This window comes from Strigops habroptila, chromosome 11, assembly GCF_004027225.2.
Source record: "Strigops habroptila isolate Jane chromosome 11, bStrHab1.2.pri, whole genome shotgun sequence".
Taxonomy (NCBI): domain Eukaryota; kingdom Metazoa; phylum Chordata; class Aves; order Psittaciformes; family Psittacidae; genus Strigops; species Strigops habroptila.
Window position 1 is genome coordinate 20,602,293 of NC_046360.1, and position 16,706 is coordinate 20,618,998.

The following is a 16,706-nucleotide window of genomic DNA, read 5'->3' on the forward strand; positions in this document are numbered from 1 at the left end:
GGGGGAAAACACCCTGAAGGTACTGCACTCATCCCTATGAGCAAGATGGGGAGATGGCATGCCTGGTGGAGCAGGTAGCTGCCTGCCAGCGTTCCTCTGAGTTATCAGCTAAATCAGGTTAGAGGTGCTCTGTGACCATTCAGCAGGAATGGGGCTAGATGACCCCTCTTATCTCCTCTCCCATCCTTTACAGCTCAGGCTGTAAATTCTTCAGGGACAGACCTGCTGGTCATGGCTAGCTGGAACTTCCACAGTTCCACATCTAAAAACTATGGAAAATGTGAATAAATGTATGCAGGCTGCACCTAAGAAACTACTTAACTGGACACAGGTAGGGGAATCGAGACTGAAGTGATGCATCTTTGGTGTAGGATACCCAACAAGTGTCACATAATGGTAGGGAAGCTTTAGGGTGTGGGGACTTGCAAAGCCACCTGTACCAAGATAACCATAACACTGATATAAGGTTGACATTGCCTAAGTAACAGGATCTGATTTGAGTAGGGATCCAGCAGAGTTGAAACCAATGAGCAAAAAGTAATAACAGCGCTGTTATTTGGGAGTCTGGGCACAGAGAGGGAGGGAGGGATGGGGCAATGAAGAGATGGGTCCTGAAACAGAGAAAAAATGGACAATAGGTATAATATAAAGAACAAAGGAGGGTCGAACTCCTTGTGGTAGGAGTAGGGGCACCTAGAGACAGCCACAACCCCAGTGTGCAGATGAACCTCCCCAGGATGCCAGGGAACCCCCCTGGACAACTTGCTGGTCTCTCCACCCAGTCTATGTCCAAGACACTTGCTGTGGGAGGGCAAACCGGGACGAACTCACACCCTAACATGAAGTGGCATGGGCGGGAAGGGTGACAGATTTGCAATTCAACAGTACTCTGATTTGTCAGATTTAGCAGTAATAATTACTAGCTTTAGAACTGTAAGTGTGCAAAATGCTCTAAAATTAGTATCAGTGGTGTTTATTAGTGAATCAATTAAATAGTCAATAACTCAACTAGGTTCTCAGCAGAGCATTGCTTCATGAATTCTTCATGCACTGGGAGACCCCTCCCCGCAGTCCTGCGTGCAGCTCTGAGGCCCCAAACACAAGAGAGATGTGGAGCTGTTGGAGCGAGTCCGGAGGAGGCCAAGAAGATGCTCTGAGGACTGGAGCACCTCTGCTCTGGAGACAGGCTGAGTGCTGGAGAAGAGAAGGGTCGAGGGAGACCTTAGAGCAGCTTCCAACCTAAAGGGATTGATAAGAAAGTTGAAGGGAGATGTTTTATGAGGGCATGTAGGGATAGGGCAAAGGGGAATGGCTTTAAACTGACAGAGGGCACAGGGGCGAGATTGAGATTAGGTATAAAATAGATTAGGTATAAGGAAGAAATTCTTCTCTGTGAGGGTGCTGAGGCGCTGGCACAGGGTGCCCAGAGAAGCTGTGGCTGCCCCATCCCTGGCAGTGTTCAAGGCCAGGTTGGACACAGGGGCTTGGAGCAATGGTAAATGGCTCGATGTCCAGTTGGAAACCTGTAATGAGTGGTGTCCCTCAGGGATCGGTGTTGGGACCGGTCCTGTTCAACATCTTTGTCGGCGACATGGACAGTGGGATTGAGTGCGCCCTCAGCAAGTTTGCCGACGACACCAAGCTGTGTGGTTCGGTTGATACGCTGGAGGGAAGGGATGCCATCCAGAGGGACCTTGACACGCTTGTGAGGTGGGCCGATGCCAACCTTATGAAGTTTAACCAAGCCAAGTGTAAGGTCCTACACCTGGGTCAGGGCAATCCCAGGCACTGCTACAGGCTGGGCAGAGAAGAGATTCAGAGCAGCCCTGCAGAAAAGGACTTGGGGGTGTTGGTTGACGAGAAGCTTAACATGAGCTGGCAGTGTGCGCTTGCAACCCAGAAAGCCAACCATATCCTAGGCTGCATCAAAAGAACCGTGACCAGCAGGTCGAAGGAGGTGATCCTGCCCCTCTACTCTGCTCTTGTGAGACCTCACTTGGAGTACTGTGTACAGTTCTGGTGTCCTCAACATAAAAAGGACATAGAGCTGTTGGAGTGAGTCCAGAGGAGGGCCACGAGGATGATAAGAGGGCTGGAGCACCTCCTGTATGAAGACAGGCTGAGAGAGTTGGGGCTGTTCAGCCTGGAGAAGAGAAGCTGTGTGGAGACCTCATAGCAGCCTTCCAGTATCTGAAGGGGGCCTATAAGGATGCTGGGCAGGGACTCTTCCTTAGGGACTGTAGTGGTAGGACAAGGGGTAATGGGTTCAAACTTAAACAGGGGAAGTTTAGACTAGATATAAGGAAGAAGTTCTTTACAGTGAGGGTGGTGAAGCACTGGAATGGGTTGCCCAGGGAGGTTGTGGATGCTCCATCCCTGGCGGTGTTCAAGGCCAGGTTGGACAGAGCCTTGAGCCACATGGTTTAGGGCAAGGTGTCCCTGCCCATGGCAGGGGGGTTGGAACTAGATGATCTTAAGGTCCTTTCCAACCCTTACGATTCTATGATTCTATGATTCTAACCTGCTCTAGTGGAAGGTGTCCCTGCCCATGGCAGGGGGTTGGAACTGCGTGAGCTTTAAGGCCCCTTCCCACACAAACCAGTCTGGGATTCTACGATAATTGCAGTCTCTCAAATCAGCTGTGTCTCCAGCCTGCAGCCCAAAGGGTTGGATCAGACCAGATGCTCAGCCCCAGGGTCTGCGCTAGCTGCTGTCTAGGTATCTCAGTTAAGCAGAGGAGCTTGGTTAAGCCTGCGTGGGCAGATGCAACCTGGGCTGCTTGTGTCACAAGTTTGTGCAATGCCCGACACAAAGAGGCTGTGACCCACCACTGAAAGCTGTGCACACCACCACACCGCTGGCCACGGTTTTAATAGCTTCTAATAATAAACCAGGATAAAGAGCTTCAGACTTTTAAGTGCCTGTGTAAAGCACACCTGCAATTAGAGGGACACTCCTCTACCACACCACATCAGCAAGACCAGAGAACTGGCCACAGGGCCAACCTCAGGTCCTCCCACTCTTCGAGCAGGGCTGACCTAAATCTTCCCTCTCTCAGGCTCGGGTGGCAGGAGGAAAATGAGCCAGTCTCATTAATTTCACCTCCTGCTGCCTGGTGAACTTCTCTGCAACGAAAAACATGATTCAAAGCTATGCCAGTGACCTGGCAACTTGAATCTTCTCTGGAGCAGGAGGCAGCAAACATCCTGCTGCAGCATCACTCACCTAATGGCCAAGCTCTGCTCTGGCTGCGCAGAGTTCCTCAAGTTATTCACGTGGGGATTTGTTTAAAATCCAGTTAGAACACCCAGCAAGGGAACAGTTTCTCTGCAGAGCACTTTATGCAGTCGAAGAGTACATAGCCCATCATCAGCTGGTGGCTCAGCAAAGACTCCTCTGATATGCAAGAGACCCCGAGACCAGCACACTCATGACACAGACAACACCTCCAGCTACTCCCTTCAGCTTCCTCAGAGCCTCACCGGCACCAAGTACACCAGGGCACCCAATTTTCCTGTGATTTCCAGAGTTCAAGTTTATTTTTTAATCCGATAGCAACAGTAGAAGACTATAAAAAAACCCCACACCGGCCTGAGCAGCTCCAGAGTCTAAAATAAACATGCCAAGCCCTATTTGTGATGGAGTAAAAATAGCTTGTTTCTCATCCCTTCCCAGGACCTCTGCTTCGAACACAAAAGCTTCACAGGTTAACTATGAAAATACCAGACATGCAAGGAACATCTTGATTTGAGCTTTGCACTGTTTGGAGGAGTTGAGAAACCCACCTTGGCCCTGCAGCAAAGGCACGCACCATCAAAGCTCATGTCCCGCCCAGGGCTAAAGGCCAGGCACTGCCAATTCCCTTTAATAGAAACTACTGTCCTTCTGGAAAAAAATAAACCCAACACGTCACTGGAATTACATCTTGTGCTCTTTCTTGGCTGGATACTTTTTAAATGACACTTATTCCAAAGAGTGTTAACTATAAAACCTAATGCAAAGCTGTGCTGCAGCCGGACGGGCTCCCCAGGAAGCGGAGTGAGCACAATCAGTGTCTGCATCAAAAGGAGAAGAGAGACCGTGACCGGTCTGGCTCACCATAAGAACATCACTTCATAGCAGGTTCTGATAAATTAACTTTTTTCCAGGGCCTAGATGTATCTCACCTGGCACCTGTGATGCTCAGACCTAAAGAGAACAGAAAAACCAGACCTAGGAGAGCAGCACCGCAGGAAAGCCATCACGAAGCTGGGTTTGATCATTACATCATTCCTAATGACAGATCAGCTAGACCCACAGACACCAACCTATTTCTGACTCGGCCTTAAAAAGGGGCCAGAGGAGACTCTGCAGTGCATCTGAAACCTGCTGGTATTTATACACGCACTGAAAGGCACCCTGGGGAAAGGCACTCCAGCCCCGCGGGCCAAGCGCGCAGGAGCCTCCGGCCCCGGGAGCCCGCCCAGAAGTGACCGGCCGCCGGCACATCTCCCTACAAGGCAGTGCTGGCCGCGGCACATGCAGCCGTCCGTCTGCTGCCTGCCTGCCTCACCTCACCACAGCGCTTCAGCCTGCCCCAGGCAGCACACGGCAGGCACTGGTTCCGTGGCACCCACCGGCAAACACCGCGCTCCGCTGCCGGCTCCGCTTTTGCCATTAGAATTCATCTCCAGAAACCTGGGCTCCAATTGAGTCGGCATAAATTAAGCAGCAATTTGGGGCTTTGGGTGAGATGCAGCAGCATCTCAGAAGAGCTCGTAGCACAGCCACGCTCATTTTAAGTGACAGGAACAAGAATAAAAATTTGCTTGCTAAATACACATTTAGTTGAGCTCGTTGTATTGAAAAGCTCAACATTTCTGGTTTAGATTGTGTCCTTACACACGCCCACATCAGGTTGAAGGTCCACATCTAGTGAGAGCTGTTACACAGGTCCCTAAGGTTTCCATCTATTGATTAAAGTCAATCTTGCACATTGTCTTAAAGGCTTCAAGAGATGGGAAAGCCAAAGTCTACTTCTTCCCATTAAGCATTCTAGCAAAGAAATGAGAGAAAAGTGCACCTTTTCCAGGTTTTACTTTGTCTGGCGTCCTCTTCCTCCTCTTGTTATATGCAGACTTTCATCATTTACCATCAAAACCATCTCAGAGAACAAAAGCAGCGATCTGGAACTTCCCAGCTCTCTTGTCCCACCTGCCTACACACTACTTTTTAAGAGTCACCTCATCAGATGCTCCAAGGTAAAAAAATTACAGCTTGTCTTATTTACATTAATATTTTGTGTTAGCTGTTACATAAATACTGCTGCTTTTAAGGGAAGCTCCTCTTCAGTCCCCTGCTCTCCTCACCTGCCATCACTTCCCATTCTTTTACCTTATTCTGTAAGGGCAGGACTCCTGGAAAGAAATTTTCTTCTTATCAGGTAGGCACTGGCGTAACAGCCCAGCCACCAAACCAGCACCAGATAACTGAGACACCAGTAATCCCACCCTGTGTCCACAACCCAGGATTTCAGCTCATACTTCCACCCGCCATGCACGCATTACAGCGATAGCCCCGTTCCTGACGTGAGGCGATGCAGTGCATCATGCTTCCTTCCTACTCCAGTGCACTTTTCCTCCTATTCAGTGGCCCACAAAGATCCCAGGAGATCACGCAACACCAGCAGCACGCATTCTCCCATGTTGGCAATGGAGCTGGAAACTTAGGGTTTTTTTAGAGAAAGGAACAGCTGAACCTTCTCCTTGACTCTTCCTCACATGGCAGATGCGCCTGGCCTGCGTGAAGACCCATAGCAGTATTGTGGCCAGCTTCACAGTCATTTTAAGCTGGCGTTCTTTCCAGAGGAAGCATTTCCACCTCTCCCATCCCACTCCTCTCTCCTGTTTGTGGTGGTATAAGTGTTACGACCACACAGAGCAGTGGATGGGGGAAACTGACACACACTAAAGAAACCCAGCCAGAGACAAGAAGCCAGCTTCCATCTGGCTCAGCCTCCTGGCTGCCTGCAGGGTCTGCAAGACCACTTCTCTTTTTCCCCTGCACCAGCACAAGTGAAAGGCAGGACCTCTTGGGCCAGCAGCACCAACTCAAACCAACTGAGAAGCTGAGCATGCCAAGTTTGGAATCTGTAAAACTGTGCCATGCAAGAGCACTGCACAAAGTCACTAAGGAAAACCCAAACAATTCCAAAAGATAAAGAGAAAAAGAAATTAAACTGGTTTCAGCTGGACATCTCCCATTCATTTCCCACTATTGTCCTAAGCAGCATCCACGCAGCACATACTGACAGCGAGGGCCACCTCCCACAGCCAGCTGCATCCTGGTAGCAGGCAGCACAATTCCCTTACAGCAGAAGTCTCCGACTGGATCTATCCCACATTAACAGTCCGCTCGAGCACTTCTGGGCAAACTGCAGCAAGCAGGCAAGTGACTCGACGCAGGTTTCTTCTCAAGCCCTAAGGCACTTTAAGACATCTAAAAATACATTAAATGCTTTTCTCATGTGACTTTTCTATGCAAGGGACTGCTCTAAAGCCTGCCAACAGCAAATGGAACGAGACACTGCTGCAAGACCTCTTTCCTACACCAACAGCCTCCACATCGTCAACTTGTTGGAGTCCAAGAGACCAGCCTATGATAAAAACCTGGAGCATTACGCAGCCTGCTCGGCAGCACCAGCTACTGCTGTAGCACCATTTTCCCCAAAGAGCTGTGCTTCCGTTCAGGATCACCACCCAGATGGGGAGCTGCACTGTTTTGCCTTGCTTCTGCTCCAGAAGGATCTTTAACTAGTTACACCCAGAAAAGTTCAAATCTATGCTCCTCCCAACCAAGCCTACAGAAGAAAAATAACTTCCCAGCTCTGCTGACACAGGTAATTCCTCTCCATTGAGGAGAGGCAAGGTAAATAGGACAACTGTTTGCCTTTGAAAATGCTTTGCAAGTCAGCTTAGCTGGCTGATACCACAAAGCCCAAGCAGGATGACACTGGCCACTTCAATAAGTCCAGCTGATCCTCCAGCCTGTCTCCTCAAAGTAGATTTACATCACCAAGATTCTCATCAAGACTCTTCCACCCCTCCCAGTGGGAAGCAGACAGCTTTTCTGATCTTTTGAGGTGTAGATCCATGTGCTTACTGTACCTGCCTGCGTCTGCCTCGAACCAGAGCAGACACTGACATGCTAGGGAACAAAAGGAACTGGATCAGTTCAAGCTGCAGAGCTGAGATATCTGCTTCTACCGATACCAAGGGCGGCTCTTCCTCGCTCCCAACCAGACACCTTGCCATGTGCCCCTTGGCTCCTCACTTCAGCTGACCTTTTCCAGTTGGCACAGCCCACAACTGCTGGTCCCAAACAGGGCTTAGCGTCAGCTCCACAGAATTCACTAAGAATCATCATCTTAAGTCACTGCTTAAAGAATCATCCCACCCCTAAACACTTGCATAAGGAGTCGGCTTAACCAGCCCGAATTCCCATATATGACCAGAAAACAAGACTTCAGCACGTGAAGCACTCTTTCCCGGGCTCCCAGCTGGAGTGACGAAGACACATACTACACCAGTCCAAAAGACACTCACAGGGAAGAGCTCTGCACCCAACCTTGTGCTCTGTGATCTCCTCATGCTGGCAGTGGACTGCTTTTCCAGAAGGATCTGAGCTGAACAGGTACGCACAGCCAGGGCACCAAGGGCAGAGAGCAGAACTGCCCCTATTTGCAGTGCCTTGATTTCATCTTAACTTCAGGAAAAATCAAACTATAAATCTGCCTCCTCTGTTTTCTGCTTTTCGTTATGGAACAGGGGAGAAGCTGCCTCAAACGATCTCCTGAAGCATCTTATCAAGGCAAAGGTTTTTAACCAGCGTGTGAACAGACTATCAGAAATCCATAGAAGGCGCAAAAAGGCTTACCTGAAGTCAGCAGAATTAAGCTTGCTACACAAAGTTATGCACCTCCAGGGAAGCTTTAGGAGCCTGCAATTCAGGGAAGAGAAAAAGGCTGGAGGCAGCTGAGCCGGGTCACACCGGAGCAAAGCACACAGCAGCAGGCTGCAGCGCGGAGGTCTGCAGGAAGCAGCTTCTTCCTCTGACGACAGGACAGCACCACGGCCCCTCTCCCTGGGGACATCCACGGGCCAGGCACAGTGACTGCCAGGCCGGGCTGAGCTCACACAGCACAGCCAGCCTGCACACCACTGAGGGGCTGTAAGCAATGCACGGCCCTACCTGTCCCTCAGGTCCTGGCTCCAGCCAGCGCTGCTGGGCAGGGGGAAGGCAGGAGGCAGGGGCGAGCAGCACTTCCACTGCTTCCACTTGACCCAACGACTACGATGCTTTGGGAGCACAGCAGGCTTTGATGTAGCAGCACAGAACCAGTATGGTGGGGAGAAGGAAGAGGAGGGTGGGGATTCCAATTTCCAGGAAAACAGGGTGTGCAGTTTTGGTCCCAGCACTACGGTCCCAGTGCTGGGACACTGGTTTGAGGGGAGGGTGGTGGCTGAACCACATCACAGGTCTGGAGAACTGCTTCTAGACTCCAGGAGCTCATCCATTTCTGACTGAGGCTTCTAAGCAAACATTCTCACACCTAAATTAGCCATGGTAATCATGGAGCACTTCTCTCTGCCACATTCAGCAGACAGAATCATAGACAACTTTTATCCCAACTTATCACCATTATGACACTGGGGAACACCGCTGCCTTGGCAAGGCTTCAAGTCCACAACATACAATGTCACATCTTTCCCTGTAGCAAATGAAGCCCTTTCTCATGTAAGATTCAAACAGAAAGTTTCCATGAGGCTATAAAGCCGTTTCCTTACAGTTTACTACCACAGGCTCATGGGGTTTTGCTGTTACAACAGGTTGCTTTAGTTTCCTCTTCACTGAAGGAGATATGTGTTTATTCTCAGAAGACCAAACTTCTCACCTCCTTTACCTGATATTCAAATAAAATTTTATTCTAAGATGTGATCAAGTGATAGCTGGAAAAGCCTCCGGCACAAGGCTGCTGGCATATGGATAAACATAAAGCACCAGTTTCACGAACACCACTGGAGGCACAGAATTCTCCATGCAGAGGACACAAAGTTTCACATTTTGGCCAAATATCTGGCTCTGGGGGAACTGAATCAATACTGTGTGAACACACACCACCATGGCACAGGCCTTTATGCTAAGATTCCATGAGATCGTTAGTCCAAATCACTTCTGTATTACTGCCACCAACAAAATCATTAGTGCCCAGCCTAAAAAACACCTGATTTGACCTGGATACTAATTTAATTAAGGTTTACTACCCTATTCCTGATGCTTCATTCCACACAGGATGGACAGATCTGCATCGTGACCACATTCCAACAGTTGCAGGACCACTTACACACCCCGTACAACAGCTATTCCACTGTTGGATTTAAAGCAGAAGAACTCAAAGCAAGAATTAAATCAATGATACAAGTTGTTTGTGCTTCCTGTTGCCACTACTACTGAAAGCACTTTCCAACATGTCTTAAAGCATGTGCTACTGTACAGTGTGCAAGAAAAAGGAAATATGCTGAGGAATTTTGGGAGCAGATAGGCAAAGGGTTTTGAATTTTAGGCAAAATACTAGATGAAGATTCTCCCTTTGAACCAGTGCAGTCGCACCCTTGTCTCCAGCCAGTCTTCACACTGTGTCTGTAGAAGTCTAATTTTTGGAGAAAGAGAGACACAGCTACACTGATTCTGTGCATCTTCCTGATAGGATCATGCAAAGTTTAATTTGGAGAACGTTTTATATTAATCACCTTTTACTCTCTAATGCAGGCCCCAGGCACTATAATAAAAATTCCACTAGAAATATTTCCTTTGGGGTGGGAAAACACCATGCATGGTGTGTCATGCAGGGATCAGCTCCTACAGCACACAGAGCTCACACTCCACAGGTGTCAGGACCTAGCTAGAAAGTCCAAGGAACACAAACAGGGAATCATCACAACTCCAGCGTCAAAATCATCATGCCAGATTTTCCACTGGCATCAAACTCTATTTGTAGATGTCTGCAAGACCATTTCATTAGAAGAAACCATTCCTTTGGGAAAAGAACGTTCTTGCCCTCAGAGAAAGCAGATCTAGAGAGAAGGTCTTTTCCTCAGAGGAAAAAGCAAGCCCCGAAGCATTCCGTATCAGCACACACTCATCTTGTTCTGCCTCCTGGCTCTGAATGCCTCTTGCTACCCACCTAGAAGCCCACACCTGTGTAAGGTCTTCTCATAGGAATCCCAGGAGCCACAAAGATAACAAAAGATCTCACCTTATACATTCCTTCAGCAGTAAGTAGAGAAGGCCAGATGAAACTTTTCCTTGCTGCAGAAGACACTCTCAGCTAGAAACCAGTACTGAAGGGCTGCAAATGAGTTTATAGGAGAGGCACAGAAGCAATACTGGAAAAACTCAGCAACTATTTCTGATTAAATATTAAATATTCTGATTAAAGTAGTATTTGAACAGCATCCTGGACTGCTAACTGAGCACTAGAGACAAAGATCATTTTTATCGACCGCTCTTGGTCCCTCTGCTCTGTAATCAAAAAGTCCCAAAGAAGCCACGCACGCAAGGAAATCCTTTCGAGGCCTCATGAGAGCTCTGGGAGGAGACGCATTTCCCAAAGAGCCTGTAGGAGTCCACCTGGGGTCTGACCTTGCACATGAAAGAAAGAAGCCCGTGTGACAAGTGGCAAGCAGCGCCACCAGCAAGGGAGCAACAGCACAGACAGCCCCCACGTTGCGATCTGAAGTTGTGACAGTGGCACGAGGCTTTCATGTTACCTGTCATAATTCAACAATCAAGTGAAAAAGCGCTGCTTCAAACCCTCTCCCAGCTTCTTCTTACTCAAGCTCATCCAAAAATCAATCAGCCTTTGGGACCAATATAAAATGATCGGTATCTGCTACTGGAAACTCTCATCGAAATTACTGAATGCTAATCCCCACCCTTAAGGAACACACTTCACAGAAGATTAAGCTTTCTGAAGTCTAAATGTACAATCTAGATCAAAAAAAGAAAAGACCCAGTGTGAATTCATGGCCTATATGCATCCAGCACTCTCGTGACCTGTAACTATGCTAGAGTAAACTGAAACCTCCCCGTAATCACTTTTTCACCCCCTCAGGAGGGAGGGGAGGAATGCCGCTCGTCAGGTCCTTACCAAGGAGCATTTGCAACATCAAGCATTGCAGGAAGAGGCCTCTAAGCCAGCTTGCTGGAAAGCTCAGAGGAGCCAGTATCCAAAATATTTCTGAAGCTGCCCATGTAACCCTCTATGAATCGAGTCCTTCTCAGAAGTATAAAATACACACTGTACTCTTATTTAGGGTTGCAATAACAGCAAATGCCATAGCCGAGTACTGTGGTGAGACCAGAACACAAGAAAAGGGGAAGAAAGTAGAACTCAACAGTGAAAACTTTCATTCGAATAAATCTTTACAGGTCAGGTGAGGCCGGGAGCCTGTTTTTCTAAAGAATAAACCAATACCAAACCAATGCTGAACACTGCCCACCTGCAATGCTGGGATAAGTTCTATGCTGTTTCCAAACCCCATCAGCACGCAAAGGTCTGCCAGAGATAGCGTACTCTGAATCGCACCAAGAACTCTCCAGGCCTAGAGGATACCCACAGGACAGTGGAACCTGGGGGACAGCTCAACCTTGAAAAAGAAGATATCCACTATGGCTAAGAGCACCATCCCAAGAAAGAGCTTTGCCAATACAATGATTCCCTGCCTTCAACTCCCCTCCTGACCACTTTGCAAAGCCAGTGAAGAACGGGTCTAGCTGAAAAAACCCAACAGTGTTATGCCAAGTTAGCAGGGTCAGTGCATCAGCCCAGCACCACAGCTGGTATGCAGGAGGAAGCACAGCTGAAAGCAGGCAAAGAGAAGGGCCCTTTTAAGAGCATCAAACCATGAGGCTGGCTGAGGCAACCACTTGTCCCGAGCTAACCCATCACTCTCCAGCATGGGGACCATGCCCACCGCTTCCTCCTCTACCTCCTCTCCAGGCTGGGCCTCGCTTCTTCTCCACCCACACTGCTAGAGTGTTGACAAGTTCCTTCTGGTTGGGGCATTCACAAGCTCCCAACATGGGCAATCCAGGTTACTAAGTCGCAGAAAGTTAACCCAGGAAAAAACATCAGCTCAAATGCAAACAAACACCACGACTGCGTGTCTGGAGGTCGGACCTCTCCTCTCTGAAAGCAGCAAACCTTACACCAGCTCAGCCATCCCACACAACTTCACCCTCTGTGGCTCACCTTGGGACAGCCGTGGTGGCATCGCCTTTGGAACTGACGTGGCCCAGCAGTGACATGGCCCATGGGGCCACATGCCAGAAAACCATTTCTGTTAAGATTTTGGGGGGCTATTGTGAGCTCTCCACAGTTAGACATATCCAAGGGCCACCGTCAGGAGCTGTGGTAGCCCAGCAGCCCTCCCTGGCTCTCAGGTCCCAGCACAGTGCCCAGGGATGGGACCCTAGATGTGGAAGAGCAGAGGCTGCTATCAGCAGACACTCCAGGGAACTTCCTAGTGCGCAGCAAGCCTTAGCTCCCAAAAAGCAGCACTGTGAAGCTGTGATGACCTTGAGCAGGACACAGCATCCAGGAAAATGGGGTGCATTCCTAGGGTGCCTTACATTGCTTTCACCCCAGCTAATCACTTGGGCAGAAGCTACCATCAGGCAAGAAGCTCCAGCTTTAATTCAGGCTGTGGTTCCAAGACACATTTGCTGATGTGAGCAGATCACTGCCAACAGAAGAGGCCTCCATTGCCTCCCCACACCCTGAACACAGCCATGCCACTCACCTTGTCCCCTCTCCTCCTCATCAGACACCCAGAACAGCTCACAACACACACAACAGACAAGGAGCCTTCTCCTGGTCCCCAGGCCATCAGCTGACAGGCCCCGCAGGCACCCACAAGAGGAAGGGAACTGGCCTGCCTGGCCAGGGAACTTGGACCATCTCCTTTGGACAGTGTTCCACCAGCAGATCAGCTGAGATGGTCATCAAAAATGCAATGACAAAGAAAGCGGTAACACCAAATACATACAACCATCTCCCCCACTGGCAAGCTAAATTTTTATCCCAGAAAAGCTAAACCAGAGACAGTTTAAGCCAATGGGTAAGTGCAGGGAGACGCACACACATAGAAAAAGACACTGGATTAGGAAGTGCACCTACCTAGTATGTTCATACAGGTTAATGTTTAACTTCCCACCCAGCAGCACCTTAGTAGTTTGCTCAAACTTACTCAGTTTAGCAGAACAAGTCCTAAAAGCACAAGTTCTTCAGGCCGATCTTTTATGTTTCACTGCTTAAGCATGGTCACAGTCCTCTGCAAATCAGGTTTAAGGTACAGAGCTCTCCAGACTGCACAAACATCCTAAGAACAAGCATTTTCAGCATACCAAGAGCTCAGATACACTAGGTCAATCCAACTGTGTTTATTTGTATTTCGTCCAAATCAGTGCTGAAGTGCTCGGAGCTCAAGGAGTGACAGCCTCCCACTGATTCAGCAAGAGACCAGAAGTAATTGGTAGACAGTCCACAAGCACCACAAAGAATGCCAGAGGCATTTATTTACATGACCCCTGTTTGCCCAAGGAGAATTCAGAGTTTGCATTTTCCCCTCACTCAAATTAATCATTACTAGAATTAAATCCTCTGCAATATTCCTCAGCTAACAGAAGTAAAGGCACAAACCATTCAAAACCATCCACACCACAAAACTTTCCAGATAGCTGTCACTGCCAAAACAAGACAGTTTTACTCCCATCAGATGGACTTCCTCCCCACACTGGCACAACTTCTCTCATTATCCCTCCAAGGGACATGGAAAAGGAAAGGAGACACCATTCCTATTGTTGAACAACAGCACTCCTGCCAGGGCAGAACCATCACATCTTCTGTGCCAGGCTGACAACACGCTGCATCTCACACCTCTGCTGTGGGCACTGAAGCTTTAGAACTCCCACAGGACCCGGATGCTGCAACCACACAGTCCTCTGCTCGCTCCATCAATAGCCGAGCTGGACCACTGCTCTTTAGTGCAAAGCACCAAAGCACCTCTCAGGCTTGTCAGCCGGTGTGCTCACACAGCCAGGACGCGGCAGCACTCCCTCAGACCTTACCCCTCACTGCCACAGCACAGCTCTGCCGACAAGACACAACGTGAGAATTCCTCCAGACCAGACGCCTGTGGAAGACAAGTTATGGTCAGAACTTTGAGCCAATTCTACCCACGTGCTTTGCAGCTGAAGCTGGCGAAAGGTCTCGCTCTATCTGTCACGCATCCTCCTTCATTTCTCGTAGCAGCGAGCCCAGCACACCAGGCAGTGGGAGATGAGAAAGAAGTGGGTAAGCAGTGCTGGAGCTAGCAATGAACACCAGCCATTTCTAAAAGCAGAGAAGTGCTCAGGGTTAGCAAATCTCATACAAAACCTACAGGTACACAGCAAGGTGCAGAACACCTCTATTGATATCCAGCTCTCCAGGCCTAAAATCAATAATTAAGCAGAATCTACTACTCAGTTTACAGGATTCCGTAAAGAAATGGGCATTTCTAAGCTAGCATGTGCTGTCAACAACATCTTCTCATTATTCAAGAATTTGTGCCAGCTCCCAAAGAACTGAGAGCAAACTCCTGCAGCAAGAAGACGGCACGACCTGGAATCAGCCAGGCTTTGCTGATTACTCCTCTGAGTAAACAGTGGTGTTCCCAGCACTTCAGCTTGCTCTCAAGCTTCTCCCGTTGGCATACTACCCTATATTTAGGATAGAAGAGTGCAATGACAAGCATCGGGAAGAATGAATAAGTGGTCTACGATGCTCACTATAGTAGCAGAGACTCTGAAGAAATCTGCGAGTTAGAAACTCCTAAAGTGAGGAATGGAATCTCTACAGCTAAAGATGGGAAAGAAGGCATTTCACGTAAAAAGTCAAATAACAAATTTTGTGAAGAACAGTATTCCCAAAGCAAAACACATTAGTGGTCCCTCATGCCATGGCAGCGGAAAGAAGCCCCTGCCTGGAGGGGCTGAGAGAAGACAGGCAAATGCTTCGTCTTTTTATACAAAAATACGATTTTAATCTCATTTTGGATACAGATGAACAACGTCAGTGCCATTTTCCCAAGCTGAGGAGCCAAAAGCTCCAGGACCTTAGGGAATGACTGCAAACCCTGCTGCCCTCTCACATCCCCCTGTCCCGAGCAGCAGAGACCCAGTGACACTCTAAAAGCACACACGGGAGGTTTGCAAACTTCAAGCCTGGGGCAAAACTTGCTAAATCCACTGGAGACCCGGGCAAGCTGCTCCAGAGCCTGTTGCTTCTGAGGAGCCTGGGAGGCCACAGGGAGCATTCTACATTTACACCTCAGCAGAACTATGTACTCGCATTTAGGCACCCTCACAAGCTTGAATGCAGGTCTGTCGTGCTCGGAGCAGCCTCTGCCGAGAGCCGAAGGTCAGCCCTGGGAGCCGGCGGGATCCCGCAGAGCTCCCGGCGAGTCCGGACGCGGGGCCGAGAGCCCCGGCAGCCCTGCGACAGGAGCGCGCCCAGAGACACACGGAGAGCCGCCGGTACCTGGGCACCCACCGAGACCCCGCCGGTCCTGGTGAGCGGGAACTGCCGCCGGCCGGGCTCCTGCAGAGCCGCCGGGCAGAGCCCGGGAGCACACACGGGCTCCGGCACAACGGCGCGTCCAGAGATCGACCGGCTGCCGCCACCCCCAGCGCACCCCAGCCGCTCCCACTGCCGGCTGCACCGGAGCCCCACGCGTCGCCCGGCACAGCCCAACCCGGCCCGGCCGTTCGGTGCCCCGGCCCGCTCCGCCTCCCGCACGCCGGCAGGGCCGGCCCCCAGCGGGCACCCCCGGGCGCGGCGCCCACCCAGGCCCCGGGGGGGTCCCGGACGGCGCCCGAACAGCGGCCCCGGTGGGGCTGGGCGGCGGGAAAGCGACGAGGAGGAGGGAGGGAGGGAAGAGCGGAACGACGGGGCAGCGGCGCCGGGACCGGACCCCGCACTCGGCCCGGGCCGCCGCCCGCACCGGGCCCCGGCAGGCCGCGGAGGGCGCGCCGGGCCGCGCCGAGCCGAGCCCGCTGCCCGCGCCCCGGGAGGCCCGGGCCCGCCGCGCCTCCGCCTCAGGCCGCGCCACCGCTCCCGGCCCCGCACCCAGCCCCTGCCCGGTAGGCCAAGGGCAGGGCGGCCCGGCAGGTGCCGCCACCGGGCGTAGGCTAGGCCCCGCGCCCCGACCCCGGTTCCCGCGGCCGCTCACCGTGCGTGGCCGGGCGCGGAGGCCGCTCCCCCGAGGCCGCTCCCCGCCGCCTCCCGCCGCCAGCGGCCCCGACGCACCGAGCGGGCGGCGCGGCGCGAGCGCGACCCCGCGCGGGCACGTACCTGGGGGCGGGGCGCGCGGCGCTTAGCAACCGGCGGCACGAGCGCGCCGCGGCCAATCGGCGACCGCCGCCCGCGCGCGCCCCGCCCACCTCCGGCCCCGCCCCACCTGGCCGCGCGCGGTCCCGCCTTCCTCCGCGCCCTGCGGCCGCCCCTCGCGGAGCCACGCCCCTCCCCGGCAAGCCCCGCCCCTTTTGGCGCCGCTCCGAGCCCCGCCCAACAGCCGTCACAGGCCCCGCGCCCGCGCCTTAGGCCACGCCCCTCTACGTCAGGC

General features: G+C 51.3%; 1 protein-coding gene across 2 annotated transcripts in view; it reads right to left on the reverse strand.

Moving 5' to 3' along the window:
- The window catches only part of DAG1 (dystroglycan 1), a 54,084-nt gene extending 37,647 nt beyond the window's left edge, over positions 1 to 16,437 (reverse strand). Inside the window, exon 1 of one of the 2 annotated variants that reach the window (XM_030500719.1) lies at positions 16,314 to 16,437. The gene's annotated coding sequence lies outside the window, so the exon portion shown is untranslated. The remainder of the gene's footprint in view (positions 1 to 16,313) is intronic. The other variant, XM_030500720.1, reaches the window with a different exon arrangement.
- Between the last annotated feature and the right edge of the window lie 269 nt (positions 16,438 to 16,706).